Genomic DNA, 15,954 nt, shown 5'->3' with positions numbered 1-15,954 from the left:
AAACCTATTGAAAGCTAGTTAGGGAAGGTATACCTTATTCTCTTACTTCAGCTTTTTAGAGTGAGCCACTAAGCAGAAGGAAAGTCTAGGAGCTCAGAAATGTCCCACTCCATTACAGATTTCCACACTTACAGAGATGGCTACACTTCCAGAGGAGGGAGACATATGAAGAAGGAATGTTTATAGGACACGCAAAAAAAGCTTTTTTTACTTACAATAGCAAACTACATTCACCTTTATAGCAAAAGAAAAGAAACATTAAATTAAGCAAAATTTTTAAATCATTTGACTTTTTGACAAGTTGAAATTACTTTTTAAAAATATACTTCTGATATATATATATATATTTATTGGGAAAATAAAATGGAAGGTAAAAAGGAACTTTATGATAAAGGTAGCATGGCTTTTGTAAGTTTTAGTTAGAGAATTCAAAATCTTTTTAAATATTAAAGTTATTTTAAATGTAAAATTTCCAAATACTAATTAGAAATGTATATAAGAATATTGTTTTTTCTAATTGTTAAACAAAAGTTTAGTTTTCAAAATGTATGTATGATAAAAATATTTAAAAATTAAAATAACATTTACAATAACAATCTTTGTAAATTTCAGATTTAATCTCTTATGTTACAACAACCTGTACAAAATTCAAGTATTGGAAGTATCATTTGTTACAAAAAGTATTTGATTATCCATTAAGTCATTCCCCACCAGCTGTATATTGAATACTAAGTGCTAAAGAATATACAACAAAGTATGTAGTCAGCAGTGTGGTCTTGGACTGTGGGGTTCAAAAACTGGGAGAGGAAAGCTTAAGCTGCAGAACAGCATGTGCACCATATAGAAGCCAGGGTTTGGAAACAAAGAGACCAACCTGACAAGCAGAATTGTTCACAGTGTTGGGTACTGAGAAATAAGAGCTTTTTTTCCCCCATTTTCTTTTTTTAAACCTCAGAAGCTGCTTCTCCACATAAACAGAGATAAAATCACCTAGAAGCAGATTTTCTATATTCTGCAAAGCCATTTAAGAAATAGCTCCTTTTAGAATACAAATGCATACTTTTTGTCCTAGAGAAGGGAACGTTTTGTTACTTGATAAAAAACTGATCCTCTCCTAGAGATTCTCTGGTATGCCCAGCCCTGGAGAGAGAATGGACATGTGGATACAGGAGCCCAGAGCCTTTTGGTATGAAGGAAATAAAAGTCCCAAGATTTGAACTTCTGAGACTCTTTCTTGGTTAAGCTGAGTACCTCCTGACCAAGAGAACTTATTAAGAGGTGGGCAGTAGGGTAGTAAACCAGGGCTCAACACAAGAGCCTACGGTTCTGTGGAGGGCTGGTTTTAATACGGCATGTGGCTTAGACTATAAACCACGCCGGTCCAGCCGCTCTGATCTGTCCTGCTTTGGAGAGAGAACGGTAGCTGAGCATAAGAATGTGAACTAAAAAACTGTAACCTTGGGGCCCAACTTTGGGACAGCATAACAGATTATGCAGTGGCCATTGAACTTTTTTCTAGGTTCAATTTGTCACCAGTGCCCAAAGCATCAGGGCTTTCCAGTCCTCCCTCTCCACCTGACTGTAGAAATAGCTCTGGCCCCTTATACTAAGGAGGCAGGAGGAACTCAAAAAAGAGATTTTATTGGTCATGACTCTTTTGGTTGCAAGCCACAGAACCTCAAACCAGCAAATGCAAGACAGAAATTCATTGGCTCATGAAACTGCAGAGTCCAGAAGTGGAGCTGACTTTAGTCACAGCTGGAGTCAAGATCTCAAATAGCACCATCAGGACTTATTCTCCCTGTCTCCATGGCCTGCTCTGTTTATTTCCATGTTGCTATCGTTCTCAGACTGGCTTTCCCTTCAGAGTAGCCAAGATGCTGCTTGCAGCTTTAGGCTTACATCCCACCATGTTAAAAAATGCACTAGAAAAAGCATGCCTTTTCTTCCACAGAATATTTATTCTGTGGAAATAAAGAGCACCAAATGAGAACAGAGTCTATTTGTTCAGAGTTAAATACAGCAAGAGAGTCAGTGACCTTCATTTGCTTTTGGTAGAGGCTCAAAGGCAGGCAAGCAATGGGAAAGCTCATAGTGGGAAAAAAAAGGAAAGGCTTCGGGCATGCTTTGATGGGAGGTTGTTGGCATGGGGAAGCTAGAGGACTAATCTGGTAGAGACATGGAAAAATGGATAAAGGAAGTAACACTGGCATCAGGGAGACAATTTAAGAAACAGTTATAATAATTCAAATGTGAGATGATGAAGAATGGGACTGGGCGGTAGCAATGAAATGGATAGACATTTCAAAGAGATTGTTGAGATTTGGTGTGAGGCTGAATATAAAGAGAAGAAGAGAAGGCAGAGTCACAGTTGGATGTTAACAAAGTTCTCTAACCCGTGAGGGAGAACATATTTGTATCATGAACAGGAATGAAGATGTGTCAAAAAGAGTTTAAGGATTTTACCTGGGCAGGTTAGTATATAAGTTAGCTAGGGCCGCCATAACAGTATCATGAACTGAATGGCTTAACAGAAATTGTCTCACAGTTCTAGAAGCTAAAAGCCTAAGATTAAGGTTGGTTCCTTCTGACTGCTGTGAGGAAGACTCTGTTCCATGCTTCTTCCCTAGCTTCTGACAGTTTCCTAGTAATCTTCAGCATTCCTTGGTTTGTAGAAAGATCACCTTGATCTCTGCCTTCATCTTCACATGGCATTTTCCCTGTGTCTGCTTGTCTTTGTGTCCAAATTTCCCCTTTTCATATGGATGCCAGTCATATTGGGTTAGAGGCCCTATTCCAGTATGACCTCAAGTTAGCCAATTACATCTACAACAACCCTATTTCCAAATGAGGTGAAATTCTGGGGTATTAGATATTAGGACTTCAATATATTAATTTTAGTGGGGACATAATCCCATAACAGTAAGAATCAGGTACAGTCAAGGGTCAAACACCAGGATGCACAAGACACAATCTGAACTCAATACCAGTTACAGTCAGAAACATGAAAGTCAAGATCTGGGGAAATGTAGTATCTATGTAGAAAATAAGGAGGTTGAAATAGATGATCTCTACCATCCCTTTCTAACTTCCCATTCAATCATTCCTTAAGGATCAAGGAAAAAAAAAAAACAAGGACAGAAAGCCAAGAGATCAGAGTAGGGTGGCCACAACTAACTAAAATAGGTAATCTGATAGGCTAGACTCAGAGAAGGGATGTCTTTCATGGAGAGGAAAAGTGTTAAGACCTTAGATACCAAGTTGCTGCCAGTCAAGCTCCTTCATCTGACTCTGGCTTCTTGGATATGGTGAATGTTCATAATTTTTTATACCGTTTCCATTTCTCCGTCATAATAAGACCCTGCTTTTCTTTTTAAAAATTACCTTTCCTCAATTCCTGTCATCTATCTTGAGACATTGGTTACTGAGTGACAATCAGAAGGATGAGAACATGAGTTAGAGGCCACTCATTTTTACAATGACAGCAGAGGCAGCAGGACCAGCAACAGTGACAGCGACCTGAGCAGGCTGTTCCTGCTGCTGGACTGCAGGTTTCTGACTCCTGCCCTACAGAGCTGCCCAGACTCCTGTCCACTCCCAGGATGGTTCTCTGGCCTCCTGCCAATTCCATGACTCCTGATGTCTTTCTGAGAAATTTCCCTTAGCTTCAGTTAGCCAGAGTTAGATTCTATTACTTGCAATCTAGAACTTCAATCAAAGCACAGAAAAGTGCCTCACAAATGCTATGTCAGGAAGGAACTGAAGAAGAGCTTGCTTAACACTGAGGTAGAAGATTCTCTGTTATTCATACTCTTCATATACTCTTCCACACCAGTCTTCAAAATTTTAAAAGGAAAGTTGTTAAAGAGACTGTATTAGTTGTGATTTTACTTGGCTGAATAGAAGAGAAAATCTCAAAGTAATAGTGTCTTAAATAAAACTGAGATTTATTTTTCTCTTATAGACAAGAAATCTGAAGCCAGGCAGTCCAGAGCTGCTATGGTGGTTCTACTTTCCCATCAGGACCCAGCCTTCTGTTTTTCTGCTTGAACCTTCTAGCGCTTGGCTTACATTCTCAAGGTCAGCTCATGGCCTAAGATGGTGCCTGAAACTCTAGTCAGAGAAACCAAGTTGAGGGAAGCAAGACAAAAGGCAGAAGGACAAAAAGTTTCCTTCCAGCTGAGTCAGCTCCTGTGAATCAGCCCTCCCACACAACACTTCTGCTTACATCTCATTGGCCCGAACTTAGTCACATGGCCACATCTATACATAAGAAGGTAGGAAAATAGTCTTTTTTGTTCAAGACAGCAACAGGCCTAGCAAAAACTCAGAGTTCTGTAATTAAGGAGGAAAGGGAGAATGGTTGTTGGGTAAGCAATTAGCAGCCTCTACAACGAAATCTACTTTTATTTCCTTGGCAATGACAAACTTATTGAATGTCTATTATATACTATGCAGGGCATTTCAGAGATTCTGTACTTGTACCAGTAGAACTGGTTGGGGAGTGTATCAGTTAGAATGCCTTCAGCTTCAAGTAACAGAAAACTCAACTCAAAGTAACTTAAATAATGAGGGACTATGTATGTCATATAATAAAAAGTCCACAAGTCAACTAGCTTCGTAGTGAGTTAATTCAGCAACTCTATAATGTCATCGAGGGCCAATTCTTTCTTCCTCTCCACTTTTCCATCCTCAGTGTGTTGATTTTGTTTTCCAAAAGCTCCGCTCATGGTCAAAAGATAACTACAGCAGTTCTACCTTCACATCCTAACATGACAACACCTGGAAAAAGATGAGACATTCTTTTAGGGACAAGGAAACAGCTCACTCATGCAGCTGTGGGTTGGCTGGAAGGTCTAAAATGGCCTCACTCATATACCTGGTGTCTTGGCAGGGATGGTTGAAAGGGCAGGACTTCTTCCTGTCATCATTCAGTAGTCTAGCTTGAGCTTCTTTTACATGGCAACTGGATTCCAAGAGGGCAAGAGCTTATCAAGTCTTTACTTGCCTCAGGCTTGCTAATGTCCCATTGGCTAAAGTCACTTGCTAAGCACAGAGTCGTTGTGGGAGGGGATTACACAGGGGTTTGAATACCAGGAGACATGGTTTTTTGCAGATCACCAGTGTAACTGTCTTCTACAGGGTATTATCTTGGGCCCTTTGGGTGGTGGGAGAGTTGATCTTCAAGAACTCACAGTATGGTCATGGACACGACACAAACTGTTGGAAAGTTAAATAGCAACACAGGATGTAAACATTATTAAGACTATATAAGTCTGAAGGCAGGTACAGAGAGAAGGGTTTCAACCTGGGAAGGTAGTTGGATTTTTCCCAAGGGATCTCATATGGTGGTGAATGTTCCATGCCTCAGGGCGAGGCCTTCAACTTTAGTCTTCAGTATGTTTAGTGTCCCGGTATGGATTAATTTCTAGAAAGATGCCTTAGTCTGCCTGCACACAGGGAGAGTATACCAGGATGCCAGTGACATTGAGGAATAGAATATAATGTCAAGGAGACCAGATATAAAGATTGATCTGAAAAACTCATTGCCTCAGTGGGCAAGTTCAGGTGAAGCTGAAGTTGCTTGATGAACTTGGATCCAGAATAAGGCTGCTTTGATTTAACCCTTGAATTATTAATGGACTCTGATGGCCTGTTACATGCATCCTCATTAATTCACCATATGTATATTTTAGATGTTTTATGATGTATTTAAAAGTACACAAATAATACAATCAAAACTTGAGAAATAAAATATTACCAATACAATTGAGGGCCCTGGATGTCCTCCTCTGGGACTGAATCTCTTTCCCTCCTCACAGAATTATTAATTTTTCTGAATTTGTTGTCAAACACTCCCATACATTTCTTTATCTCACCCTACATACATACGCATCCCTTAGAAATAAAGCATATTGCCTTGTATTTAGCCAATATTGAGACACCAGTTACGTGTCAAGTACAACAGATACAGTAATGATTAATCAAGACCAACAATCCCTGAGAAGTAGAGTTTCAGGGAAAATCACCCAAATAGCCAAACATGGTTAAGTGCTACAAACCAGCAGTACAAATAACTATGAGAGAGCTGCCTTGTCTGGGATTAGCCTGGCCAGGTTTGGAACAGATACAAAGACTTGCCAGGCACCCTGGATATTAACATTGTCTTGACAAGACACCCTCTACCTTGGGTAGCTCTTGGATGGTTGTATTGCCAACTTCCCCTTCACCCCCTTCCCTGAGTAGTTTCACCCCTTGACAGAGAGCAAAAATAACTACGATCTCAATTCAATTCACTGGTACTACCATGGAAGTCAAATCCCCATTTCCCAATCTAAGAACTGGTCTTGGCAGTGATTCCAATAGCTAGAGGAGGTAATAAAGCCGTGTGAATTTGCTTACACTAACTTACTCTGAGCAGGAACCAATTTAAGGGGAAACACCAGGCCTGTATCGTCCCTATAAACTCTCAAACATACATGCCTAGAATTACATAGATATACCAAGCAAAAGCCCTTTGACTCCCCCTGATTTCTGTACCAGTCTGAACCATTCTCAGATCAGGAGTGTGTGTGCTTGTGTGCTTAGGCTTGGTATCTTCATTTGGCACAGTCCTTCCTCGGAGATAACCCTAATGCTTAGTTGGTTTTCCTCCAAGTGTGTGTAAAATGCATTTTGCTTCTATGATCGAATTATGTAAATACCAGCGTTTTCCTTCACATTATATAATAATATGTTAAAGACACCAGTTGGTGTTTAACTGACCTATTGATGTTTTCACTGTCTTTGTCCTTATGTTCTGTTTTTGGTGCCAGCCTGTTTTTCTTCACATTATTAAGTCTTTGTATTTCTAAATTACAATTGACTGCAATATAATTATGTACTTGGTGGTCAATTTTACTCCTTTCCATTCTATTCTCAGCAGGATATTGCCAACTTTCCTGACTCTACTCATTCCCTATCTAATCAACACCCCTGTAAATGTCTGGAATTTATTTAAAAGTATGAACCTGCCCCTCTAACTCTTGCTTAGTTCCTAAGGAGTTTGGTTTCTATTTTAGCTTGTCCCTACTTCCTCTCCTCCAGCCTGTGAGGGCAGACTTTTCATCTTTATGTTTGTCAAAAGCAAACCAAAGATTATAATTGCTTCTTCCCCAGGAAAGAAGAAAGGCTTGTTTGGATCCCCTGCAAAGACAAGGCCCTGCTACAGCTTAGACAACCAGGGCTTCCCAAGCACCAGCAGTCATGATTACCAGGCCCTTGCAGGTCTGATCTTTAACTCTTAGCCCTACCCAAAAGGATTGCTCAGAGACTAGGGCCCAGCAGGTGACATGGCAGATGGTCCCTGGCCACAGTTTGCTTGGGTCATTGCGGTTTTTCTAAAACTAAAAAACTTCCACTGAAGCGGCCTCAGTCACTCAGGCTTTGGTCAATCCAAGCCTGTGAGAGTCACTTCTCTACTGCTAGCAAGCAAGGAGCCAGTAAAGTCAGCTGCATCTGGACTTTAGCTGCTCAAAACCCTGGGATTGGCTGAGGCCTTTGAAACAGAGGGGAAGGGGAAGGGTGAAAAAAGAAGAAGCAGGAATCTAAGGAAAATTACATCCCTGTAATTTACAATCTACTGGAACATCTCTGAATTTTCTCTTTGGACTGAGAGCTAGTTACCTCACATGTGGCCTCATCCCCACGGATAGGCTCTGTTCCCAACTGGCATCCATTTTGAAGTGGAACTCAGCACTCCATGGCATTGTAGTGGCACCTCTGTTAAATGAAACCCCTCTACTAGGCACTCGTGAACTTTACTGATCTTTACTGAAGGTAAAATCATCGCTTTCTTGCCCCCCATGCAAAGTTTTTTACCTATCTGGCTTTTCAAATTTCACACTCCCATACCCATCATTTAACACTGTCTATAAATTCACTTATGTTCAACAAACCAAAAAGCCTTTAACTACTACAATCCCTTAATTTAGAAGGCTAATAAGGAATTATAACAGTTTTTTCTGTCACCAAAAAAAATTTCCTTGTCCCATCCCAATTAAAAAGTTCATTTGCTGAGGCAAAGGGCAAGGTGGATGTATCACCCTTTGCATTCCACAGGTAACTGCCAAGCATTTGTATGTGTGAGTGTAGTATCTGTCACACCTTGACAATCATAATCCTAACCCCTTATTCAGAGTCTTTAAGATGCTTTAACAGTGTTAATCTCTGTCTAGGGTTGAGAGTCATTCTGCTTCTTTAATTCTGACTATTTCACCCCTAGTGAGCTGATTGAACTCTTTTCTTCCTCAGCTTGTCTGTGTGCAGTTTGTTGAGTGGAGGAACTGAGCAGCTGCCCCCCTGATACAAATGAGAACAGAAAAAATATTTTCATGTGGTTACTATATGAGTATCAGAGGACAGGAGAGCACTTCCCTGATATTCGAACCCAGGGAGAGGGCAGAAGCAGACCCTGAGTTTTTCTATGTGCAGGCACCAAGAGGGATTAATAAAACTCACAGAAGTTGGCCAAAAAACAAACAAATAAACAAACAAAACTAGGCAAAGAAGAGAAAAGAAGAGAGAATAGAGATTTGCTGAAGCAGAGGCGAGGTGAGAAGTTGGGGCCAGAATTTGGAGGGCCTTGAATGGCAGACTGCAGAGCTAACGCTGGGTCTTTAGGTCATGGAGAGCCAAAGAAAGTTTTTAATCAAAAGATTTACACAGAATCACAAAGTTGAAAAACACTTACTGAGGATGGGATTCCATCCTTCTACTCTCTAACTCGGAGAAACACACATTCAATTAGAGTCAACACCTCTGGGTCGAAATTTCTGCCTGGAAGCAATTGGCCAGACAGTCGGGCCCCACTTTAGGTGGAACATGGCTCTCCAGCTCCCTCAGGCCCTGTCTGGTCTGAGTTCACCTCTTTAGATTACTGTCTTTAAATATTTCCCCCTAAGAAAATTCTGAAAACGTATTTTATGTTAATACCTAAACTTTTTCATTGTAAGTTTAAACTGTTTTAAAGGATATAATTTATGATATGTGGAAATATTGACATTTTAAATGAAACTGTCACATCACTCTTTTAAATGCAGCCCAATGGAATTTAAATACCACATAAGTTTGATTCCCAACATCATTCATTAAAATATATGAATAAGTTCTTCTTTAAGGGTTGGATATTTTATATGTTTTTTTTCTTTGAATTCTTTTCTTTTCAGAATTTTATCCCATATTTGTATATCAAATGCCTTAGCCATCATTTATTTTTATTTATACACACAGGATTGTGGAATAAAATTAAAAAAAAATTTTTTTTCTCATTTTCTGTGACCCTGAGGCTCTATGTATTAAATTTTTTCTGGCATTACAAATATTATTAGAACTCTTAATAGCTATTAAACATAGAAAGTAAACTTCTTATTGGAAATGAATCTTTTAATAAGCTAGAGGGAGATTAAGAAAAATAGATTATGTATCTGTGGAAGACTATTATTTTGGTTATTCTTTTTTTCTCCCTTTTCTAGCCATCGGCACTGAGAAATTTTGACTACGTAATTGAGAAAACAAGAATGGAAAGGGCTTTGTTGGAGTAATTTCACTCAATTCTTTGATCTTCCAAGTTATTTTGATGTATAACTTGGAAGAAGATCAAAGAATTGAGTGAAATTACTACAACAAAAATCCAGTAATCCTCTCAAGAAGTTATTTTTAATGATCTGTAGGTAGAAATTCCACATGGTCCTACTTCCATTTTGTTAAAAGCAAAAAACTGGAATTCTCCTAATTTGCAAATGGATGCGTTACCAAGTCATTAAAATCATTTACTTTTGCAAGTTGTCAGATCTGCATTTCTAATTGCCCCTGTGTTTAGCACCTCTGGGATTTTTACTTCCATGGCAAATTCATAGTAAAATCTGGGGTAGAAGAGAAATACTCTTTTCATTTCTAAAGTAAGAGGGTGCAATTTTGAGCAAATTTCTCAGTCATAGCAATTTTAGAAAGGACTATATGTGAAAGTTCAAGTTCTAGAATTGTTTCTAGAAAAGCCTCTGTTCTTATGCATCCCTATATATCATAGTTTAAAGGCAACCACTTAAGGTTACCTTGTTGACTTGAGTACCTCAATATGTTGACCTTTTTTTCTTTATAGTGACATTGATAAATGAAATCCATCAAGTTTCAGTTGTACATTTTAGCAGTAAGGCAATATCTATACTTACATTGTGTGTTCACCTCTCATAGTTAGATTTCTGTCACCACATATTTGACCCCTTTTACCCCATCTATGTCCCCCTCCTCCCATACACTCAACCTTTTATAGCTAAAGAACAATAAACCAAGCTATCAAAGAACCAACCTAAGTCCTACCAAGATAGAAGGCAGAGGCATTATATTTCACATTTAGGCAAGTTTAATGACTACGAACTTGCAGAGTTGTAACAATGAGAAAAGAGAATGTATGTACACAACTTAGTATAGGTGGTACACAGTAAAAGTAGCTTATTAACAGAAAGCTGTTTCCAAACTTAAAAAAAAAAAAAAAGGAATAGAGAGAGAGAAATAAAATGGCGTAGACGATAGAGGCTCTGTTCATCTCTCTGGAGACCAAATCAAAGTTGTGACAGAACCAAGGAACAAACAGCAAGGAAAATCGCCTGGATCTAGATGAACAAGCCATACAACTAGGGAGAAATCTAAGAAATCACCTTGCAATGGCAGAAGGTAGGACGGGGCGAGGACGGGGTGAGGACATGGAGCTGCCAGTCCTGAGTGGCTGAATGGGATGCTGCGGCAGCGGCAGATGCCCCTTAAAGGGGCCACACCCATAAGCATATTTTCACAGTGACGGACCTGCTCGCTCGGAGCACCAGTGGTGGTTCAGCTGCACAGGAGGTACTAGGGACTTACCGGGGGACACTGAGTTGTTGCAGTGAGGGCTGAGGTGAGACTCGCTCTGTACAGAAGTGCCAGTGGTGTCCATTGTTCCTCTGTTGAGTCCTCCCCGCTCCCAGTGTGCGGACACAGTGCCGCCACAGCAGAGACGTCATCAAACTAAATAACAGAGGTCATTCCGTCCAGAGGAATCCCTGAAAACCTGCCTCCCCCAACTCGCGGCCACACCCCCAGCCACATCCAGGTATGTCCTCGCTAAGTCAGGTGCCCCTTGCTGAGCAGCACCTACATCACACTGGAGGCATCTGGCCTCGGTTTCTGGTGTGGCCTTTTGAGGCAACTATAAGCAACATCTGTGAATTGCTTGCTGAATCTTAACAGGTGCTCCCGGAGGGCCACAGGCTAGGGCTAAATTTGGCCTGCAGCTGAACCCCTCTCAATACTATGCCGCTGGACTCCTACTACACAAAGCCGCACTAATAAGACTGGGATACTTAAGAGCTTTGCTTAGTACATAGAAACAGACGCAGAAGGGCAGCCAAAATGAGAAGACAAAGAAACAGAAACCACATGAGAGAACAGAATAGAGATCCAAGAGTAATGGAGTCAAGCAATTAATCAGATGCAGAGTTCGAAACACTGGGTATAAAGAAGCTCAATGAACTTATGTGAAGTATAGATGAATTCAGTAAGAACTTTAACAAAGAGATAAGAAAAAAACATAAAAATGGAAATGGAAATTATTAAAGGGAACTAGTCAGAAATTATCTGAGATAAGAAGTATATTAAATGGAATAAACAAAATTAATAAAGAAGAGAATCAAATGACCTATATAGAGGATGGGAAAGCCAAGGACACTCAATCAGAATGGCAAGAAAAAAGAAGCCAAGACTATAGTAATAATTTAAGGAGCCTATGGGACACTATTAAAGATAAAAATATCCATGTCATATGGGGACCGGAAGGAAAACAAGACATCAAAGAGCTATTTGAAGAAGTAATGATGGAAAACTTTCCTAACCTGGTGAAGGAAATGGATGTAAAACCCCAGAAAGCTCAGAGAGTCCCAAAAATCAGAAACCTAAAGAGGCCCACACCAAGCCACGTCATAATTAAAATGCCAAAAGTTAAATACAAAGAAAGAATATTAAAAGCAACAAAAGAAAAGCAATTAGTTACATACAACGGAACACCCATAAATCTGGCAGCTGATTTCTCAAAAGAAACTATGCAGGACAGAAGGTGTTGGCACAAAATATTCAACATGATGAAAACTCAGGATCTACAACCAATATTTTATCCAGCAAAGTTATTATTTACAGTTGAAGGACAAATAAAGAGCTTCCCAGACAAAGATAAGCAAAAGGAATTTATCAACACCAAGCCAGTGTTACAGGAAATGTTGGAGGGACTTATTTAAGAAGAAAAAACGTGTCAAAAACAAGAATGAAGAATGGTAATAACTACATTCCTATCAACAAGTACCTCAAATGGAAAATAATTAAGTGCTCCAACCAAAAGATAGAGTAGCTGAATGGATAAGAAAGCAAGACCCTTACATATGCTGCCTACAAGAGATTGACTTCAGACTAAAAGACACACAGGGACTAAAAGGAAAGGGATGGAAAAAGATATTCCTTGATGGACCTAGAGGGTATTGTGCTGAATGAAATGGCCTGAATAGAAAAAGACCAATATCATAGATCTTGACTTTCATGTTTCTGACTGTAACTGGTATTGAGTTCAGATTGTGTCTTGTGCATCCTGGTGTTTGACCCTTGACTGTACCTGATTCTTACTGTAGAATCTAAAGAACAAAATCAAGACAACAACAAAAGCAGAAATAAACTCATAGATACAGAGAATATTTAGAGGGATACTAGATGGGAGGGGGGTTGGAGGGACAAAAAAAGGCAAAGAGATTAAGAGGTACAAATGGATAGTTGCAAAATAGACATGGAGATGTAAAATGTAGCATGGGGAAGATGGTTAATAATGTTGTGATAAATATGTAAGGGGAAGAAGGGTACTAGATTTAGTGGGGTGATCATTTTGCAAGTTATGTGGATCTCTGATCACTATGCTATACAACTGAAACTGGTATATTATTATATGCCAACTATAATTGAAAAAAAGTCATTGAATTGTACAATGTGAATATAAGCAACTAATTATTATATTTCAATAAAGATGGGGAAAAAAAGGAATAATTCTCTTAGTGGTTGGAAATCAAGTCTTGAGTATAAATCTTACTGCTATAACAACAGTAAAACACAGATAAAATGAAAAAGGCAATGGTATTGTTGGCAGGTGGAGTCGGCAGAAGGCAAACCACATCTGCAAAAAAAAACTTGACAATTGAAAGAGAATTATATTGATCCTGTGATCTCACAGGGAGGTAGTATAGCCTGGTGATTCCAGAAATGTGGCTTTCAATTGGAGTGGTTCTCAATGCCCCCTGGGAGACATTTGGCAATGTCTGGAAACATTTTATTGTCACGACTTGGAGGAGGAGGGAGATTCTACTGGCATTTGGAGGGTAGAGTCCGGGAATGTTACTACATGTCTTACAATGCATAGAATTACTCCCTCACAATCATGTATCTAGACCTAAATAGTGCCAAGACAAAACCTTACCAGAGCACCTAGGTTTGAGTCACAGCTATGCAAATTGCTGTGTGACCCCGGGTTAACACTTAATCTGAGCTTCAGCTTTCTTATCTGAGAAGCGGAGTGATTATAACTAACCACTAGTATATGTTGAGTGTTATGTGCCAGGCACTACTCTGAGTGATGTTTCATTTGCTCCTTCCAAAATCCCTTTGAGGTACTGTTACCTCATTTACAGATGAGGATCAAATAAAAGCTCATAGCACGTGCCTGGAACACAGTGAGCCTGAGCACTTAATAGCTGTCAGTCCTTAGATTTTTAAACTATTTTTCGGAGTAGTTTTAGGTTCACAGCAAAATTAGGTGGATAACACAGAGAGTTCCCATATAATCCCTGCCTCCACACAGGCATAGCCTCCCCCACTACTGACATTCCGTTGCTTCAATCAATGAAACTACATTGACACATAATCACCCAAAGTCCATAGTTACATTAGGTAGGGTTCATTCTAAGCAGTATACATTCTATGGGTTTGGATAACTGTATAATGACATGTATCTACCATTATGGTACCATACGGAATAGTTTTCACTGCCCTAAATATCCTCTATGCTCCACTTGTTCATCTATTTCCTCCCTCTAACCAATGGCAAACACTGATCTTTTTATTATCTGTATAGTTTTGATGCAGGACAGGGCAAATTTCTCTGAGTGACGGGGAGACCAAGCCCTGCACCGAGAGAAGAGGGTCCTTTGGCAGAGAGCAAAAAAAAGAATTCAACACACATCCCAAAGTTAAGGGTCAAAAGGAAAGTTTATTAGAAAAGGGATAACACTCCACAGAGTGTGGTCTCCTCTCAGAGACAGAGAGTGAGAGGGACAGAGAAAGATACAGCGAGAGTAAAGGCATTGGGAGAGACCCTGAGTGTTCAGGGAATTCAGTTTATACGTCATTCTTTAGTTCCCATTTCCTTTGATATGAACATAAAGTGAAGAAAGGGAAGGGTATGTAGAGTGAAAGGCCTGCTGGCAGTTCCCAGCCTTTACTCCATAGGTTCCCCACGGTTTTAGCCACAGGGAATGACTCTTGGTTCTTGTTCCCCTTCACAGGTGTGGGGAATGCGCTGTTAGCAATCCAGCAGAAATCTTCCTTTGCTCTGCAGGTGTCCTCCTGGCCTGGCTGCAGGGCTGATCAGCCTATTGCAGTCTGTGAAGGTAGCTTAACCTTTTAATTCTCTTGCCTCCTCCCATACAGTTGGAATCATACAATATATAGCCTTTTCAGATTGGCTTCTGTCATTTACTAATATACATTTAGGGCTCCTCCATGTTTTTTCAAGGCTTAATAGCTCATTTCTTTTTAACACTAAATAATATTTCATTGTCTGGATGTACCACAGGTTATTTGTTCACCTATTGAAGGACAGCTTGGTTGCTTCTAAGCTGTAGCAATTATGAGTGAAGCTGCTATAAATGTCCTTTGGCCGGTTTTTATGGGGACGTAAGTTTTCAAATCTTTCGGTAAATACCAAAGAGCGGGAGTGCTGGATCATGTGGTTAAAGTACCATTAGATTTTCAAAAAAGGTTAATTGAGCAAAACATATTTTCATTTTTTCCAACAATCTTGACTGTTAATAATACAATTACTAGTTCTCTGGCTGCTTAATGAAAACCTGTTTAGTAAAAGGTACTAAGCTTCAACTATCTTTAGTAGGAAAACACATATGTCAAGAATGAGAAATGTATACTATACATTCACTTCATAATCAGAAACTTCTCTGCCAAAGAAACTCTGAAAGTTCACTTTTTTTGGAGGGCAAAAATAATAACGGCCTAATGGCAGCCGGGTGGGGGGGGGGGGTCCTCCCGAGGCGGCCCTGTGGCGGCGCCTGTTTAAAGACAGTCAAGGGATTTCCGCCGTCTACCTTAAGAGGGGCTCCACCCACATTTTGGTTGTGAGCCAACTTTGCTGAGCCGGGTACAGTGTAACTATTCTGTTGAGAGCATGAACTGGAGCGTAGCAAAGACTGTTTTAACCCAGCTGAGATCGTCGCCACCTGACCAACTCCCGAAAGAACAGACAAGGCGCATCCATCATGGCTGCCGCCAACAGCACAGCGAGAGGCAACCGAAAAGAAATGGCGCCAAGGCTTGTGCGGCCACTCTAAGCAAACCTAGGGCAAGGCGGCGGGCGGGGACACTCTCAGCAAACCTAGGGCAAAGCGGCGGGGCCATCTAGCCGGAGCGCCAGCCAGGGACCCAAAAGACCCTCTTGGACTTTTGGCACCTAGAGGCCCAGAAGCTTAACTACTGCAATATAAAGGCCAGTTATTGTCTCTGCAAAGCAATTTGCACAGGCGGGCGCCATTCTGTCCCACGGTGGAACCCAACAAAATCCTCTATTCTCCAAACAGAATGCGTTACGCAGACTACGCATCTTCGCAACAGTGGGCTGGCTAA

The sequence above is a fragment of the Rousettus aegyptiacus genome, unplaced genomic scaffold (genome assembly GCF_014176215.1).
Source record: "Rousettus aegyptiacus isolate mRouAeg1 unplaced genomic scaffold, mRouAeg1.p scaffold_m13_p_2, whole genome shotgun sequence".
Lineage (NCBI taxonomy): Eukaryota > Metazoa > Chordata > Mammalia > Chiroptera > Pteropodidae > Rousettus > Rousettus aegyptiacus.
This window is presented reverse-complemented; position numbering follows the sequence as displayed.